The sequence below is a fragment of the Pinus tabuliformis genome, chromosome 4_2 (assembly GCF_031772625.1).
Source record: "Pinus tabuliformis cultivar Carrire ecotype Pingquan chromosome 4_2, CPIR1, whole genome shotgun sequence".
NCBI lineage: Eukaryota > Viridiplantae > Streptophyta > Pinopsida > Pinales > Pinaceae > Pinus > Pinus tabuliformis.
The window spans coordinates 852,103,823-852,108,816 of record NC_142304.1 but is presented as its reverse complement, the minus strand read 5'-3'; positions in this window follow the sequence as shown (position 1 = coordinate 852,108,816).

Here is a 4,994-nt window from a genome sequence, read left to right as displayed (position 1 = left end):
TTCAGCGACGAGTTATGCGCTTTGCCACCAACTTCGTGCACTTTTGAACACTTTGAATTTTGTTCACTTTACTGATCCCTTGGACCATTTTCCTCCTCTATGTCTATTTTTCTATTCTCAATCTCATACATCTCAACGATCCTCCTATCAATATATGGCACACCATAGCAAAGAAGAACCATAATTATATACTCCATAACTTTAGAAATAGTTGTATTTACTTAGTAGTAATCTACTTTCTAACTATTCGAATTATATCTTAATAAATATTAATATAAAATCTACCTCAAAATCAAGATAAAAAATTACCTTTCTAATGTCATAAAAATAAATTAAATATTTTATAAAAAAATTAAAATCTCACACATTATCTTTAACTTCAATATGAGACCTGTCTCAAATTCAAATCAGGATAAGTGTCAGGCCAGGAGGTAACTCCTCAAATGAAATCTATTTATTCACTTAGATTTCTCATAGTTATATACATGAGGGAGTGACTCTTGGGTTTCATCTCCCGATGACTCTTCCTTTTCCATTATTTATTATTTACACTATTTACAATTGCTCACCTAATCCCCATTATTAGGTGTCAACATTGCCCCCCCCCCCCTTTAATCTGAAGGGGTGTTGGTGAGTCCAAGCATCGTTCTGATTCTTTCAAGCTTTTCTCTTCCAAGTGATTTGGTGAATATGTCTGCAATCTACTCATTAGTGGAACAATGGCATAGATGAATTGTCTTGGCCTCAACATGATGTCGAATCAGATGGTATTTTGTATTGATGTGCTTCGTTCGATCATGGAACTTTGGGTTCTTGGCCAACTTTATTGCAAAGGTGTTGTCAATCATGAGTGGAGTCGAATGTACTTGTTTTACCTGCAAATCTTCCAAGACTTTCCTGAGCCACACAATTTCTTTTGTTGCCTCAACTTCTGCCACATATTCTGCCTTTGTTGTGGAATTTGTTGGAACTGATTGTTTACGTGATCTCCAGGAGACAGCTCTTGATCCAAGACTCATAGCATAACCAGAAGTAGATACCCCAGTTTCTTTGTCTCCATCGAAGTCTGAATCAGAGTATCCAATCAAGCTGAAGTCGCCCACCTATGTATACTTCAGTCCAAAGTCTTGGGTTCCCTTCAAGTACTTTAGAACTCTTTTTGCGGCAAACCATTGTCCCTCAGAAGGCTTTTTCATAAACCTAGAGAGGATTCCAACAACAAACTAAATGTCTGGTCTAGTAGTAGTCAAGTAGTTGAGACTTCCTACAAGCTGTATATACTTTGTTGCATCCTCAAATTATTTTCCTTCAATGGATGTGAGCTTTAAGTTTTGTTCCATTGGAGTAGTTAGAGGATTGCATTAAGTCATGCCAACCTATTAAACAGATCTCCAATGTAATTCTTTTAAGAAAGGAATATAGACTTTAGATGTTGAGTTACTTCAATACCAAGATAGAAATGAACATAGCCCAAATCAGTCATTCAAAACCTTCCTCAATTCCTTCTTTATGGATGCAATGTAGCTCTCATTGTTCACTGTCATCAAAATATCATCTACATATACCATAAGATATACAGCTTCTTTTCCAACTTTCTTGACAAACAAAGTTGCATCATCAAGATCATAATGTTTGAAATTGAGTTTCAGAAGATGCTCAATTAATTTGTCATACTACGCTCACAGTGCTTTCTTGAAGCCATACAAGGATTTCACAAGTTTCATACTTTATGTTCATGTGCTTTCATAGCAAATCCTTCAGGCTAGGACATAGAAACATTATCTTTTAGATCTCCATTCAAGAAAGCAGTTTTTACATCCATTTGATGGACTTCCCAACCTTTCTGAGCTGCTAAGGCAAAGAGTGTCCGGATGGTAGCCTATTTTGCTGTGGGGAAAAAAGACTCCTCATAATTGACCCCTTCCTTTTGTGCAAATCCTTTTTCCACACGCCTGGCTTTGTGCTTGTCAAGTGAGCCATCAACTTTATACTTGTAGACCCACTTGCAAACAATTGGTTTTGTTCCCAATGGAGGATCAACCAGCTTCCAAGTGTCATTCTTTATCAAGGCATCATACTCCTTTTACATTTCTTCTTTCCATTCATAATGAGAAGCGACTTCTTTGAAGGAATTTGGTTCAAAATCTACAGAAAAATTTAATTCACAATCATAAGAAACATCCATATCAATAGGTGAATTAGAGTCATCTACATCACCTCCATTTTGCCAATTTGGATTTCTTGTTCCTGTCTTTCCAACCTCATTAGGATGAAAACTTTCAAGTGTCTTTGTCAGCCACTTTGGAAGACCTTTCTGAGATGGTCCAAGCTACTCAGTTAATTGAGTTGGGACTGAATCAAGATTGAGTCTCTCAATTCTATTAATCATATCACTCAAAGTATCATCAGTGGTTGGAGTTTCATGTGGGGGAGAGAGTGCTTCAAAAGAAGATTCCACAGATTGATCCAGTATAGGAATCCCCCCTTCAAGATGTGGAATCTGATTATCAAATTCTTGAAATGATTTTGTATTTGCGAATTTATCCAAGAGATCAAGTTGCCCCTCAACAACATTTCCAGATTTGGATGATTCAAGAAAGATTGCATCTCTAGATAAAACAAACTTTTTATTAACTTCATCATAGAGATGGTATGCTTTGGAGGTGTTTGAATACCCCAGGAAGATACACTTACGAATCCTTGCACCAAGTTTGTTTCTATGTACTTTTGGTATCAAGACATAACAGGTGGAACCAAAGACCCTGAGATGCTTTACCGAAGGAATGTGACCATACCACATTTCATAAGGAGTCTTATTTCTAATAGCATTAGATGGAAATCTATTCTTTACATATACAGCACATAAAACTGCATCAGCCCAAAACATCAATTTTACATTCTTGAAAAACATCATGGAGCGCACCATATTTAATATTCTCTTGTTCATTCTTTCATCTACTCCATTCTACTGGGGATTATAAGGCACAATTGTTTGATGTTTGATCCCATGTTGGCGAAGATAGTTTTAAAAATCATTTGAAGTGTATTCTTTTCCATTATCAGTGCGAATAGAGCCAATATGAGATTGTGAATCATTTTCAATCCATGTATGAAAGTTCTTGAATGTTTGAAAAGCATCAGATTTGTTCTTCAATAAATAAACCCAACACATTTTGGCATACTCATCAATAAATGTCGTCATATATTTATTTACATTTGCAGAAGGAACATGCATTAGACCACATAAATCTGAATGAATGAGTTCAAGTTTTCTATGTTCTCTATAATGTGAATCATGAAAAGACTGTTTGCTATGCTTTCCTAGAATGCAAGCATCACATTGCTTAAGTTTCCTAGGAATTGTAGGAAAACTGTCAGGCCAGGGTAACTCCAGAATGAGCGGGAGAGAAAATTGATGATATTATTCATTAGTTAACTTATATTTATATACATAAATACAACAGATCAGTTCATCTTCTAGATGACTGTCCAGTTCACCCATCCGTTTCGGATTAGGTGTCAACATTCCCCCCCTTAATCTGAAGGGATGTTGGTGAGTCCAAGCATCGTTCTGAATCTTTCAAGCTTTTCTCTTCCAAGCGCTTTGGTGAAGATATCTGCAATTTGCTCGTTTGTGGAACAATGACGGAGATGGATTGTTTTGGCCTCAACATGATGTCGGATCAGATGATATTTAGTATTGATGTGCTTAGTACGATCATGGAACTTTGGGTTCTTGGCCAACTTTATTGCAAATGTGTTATCAATCATAAGTGGAGTTGATTGTATTTGTTTTACCTGCAAATCTTCAAGAATTTTCCTGAGCCACACAATTTCTTTCGTTGCTTCAGCTGCTGCCACATATTCTGCTTCTGTTGTGGAATCTGCTGGTACTGATTGTTTGCATGATCTCCTGGAGACAGCTCCCGATCTAAGACTCATAGCATATCCTGAAGTAGATACCCCAGTTTCTTTATCTCCATCGAAGTCTGAATCAGAGTATCCAATCAAGTTGAAGTCATCCACCTGTGTATACTTGATTCCAAGGTCTTGGGTTCCCTTCAAGTACCTTAGAACTCTTTTTGCAGCAGACCAATGTCCCTCACAAGGCTTTTGCATAAACCTGGAGAGGATTCCAACAGCAAATGAAATGTCTGGTCTGGTAGTATTGATGTAGATGAGACTTCCTACAAGCTGTCTATACTTTGTTGCATCCTCAAATTCCTTTCCTTCAATAGATGTGAGCTTCAAGTTTTGTTCCATTGGAGTAGAAAGGGGATTGCACTCTGTCATGCCAAATCTGTTTAACAAATCTCCAATGTATTTTTTTTGAGAAAGAAATATGGACTTTGGATGTTGGGTTACTTCAATGCCAAGATAGTAATGAACATAGCCCAAATCAGTCATTTCAAAAAAATTTCCTAATTCTTTCTTTATGGATGCAATATAGCTTTCATTGTTCCCTGTCATTAAAAGATCATCTACATATACCACAAGATATACAACTGTTTTGCCAACTTTCTTGACAAATAAAGTTGCATCATCAAGATCAAAATGATTGAAGTTGAGTTTCAGAAGATGCTCAGTTAGTTTTTCATACCAGGCTCGTGGTGCTTGTTTGAGGCCATACAAGGACTTCACAAGTTTGCATACTTTGTGTTCATGTCCTTTCACAGCAAATCCTTCAGGCTGGGACATAAAAACATTCTCTTTTAGATCTCCATTCAAGAATGCAGTTTTTACATCCATTTGATGGACTTTCCAACCGTTCTGAGCAGCTAGTGCAAAGAGTGTCCGGATGGTGGCCCATTTTGCTGTGGGAGCAAAAGTTTCCTCATAATCGACCCCTTCCTTCTGTGCAAAACCTTTTGCCACAAGCCTAGCTTTGTGCTTGTCAAGTGAGCCATCAGCTTTGTATTTGTTCTTGTAGACCCACTTGCAGCAAATTGGTTTTGTTCCAAATGGAGGATCAACCAGCTTCCAAGTGCCATTCT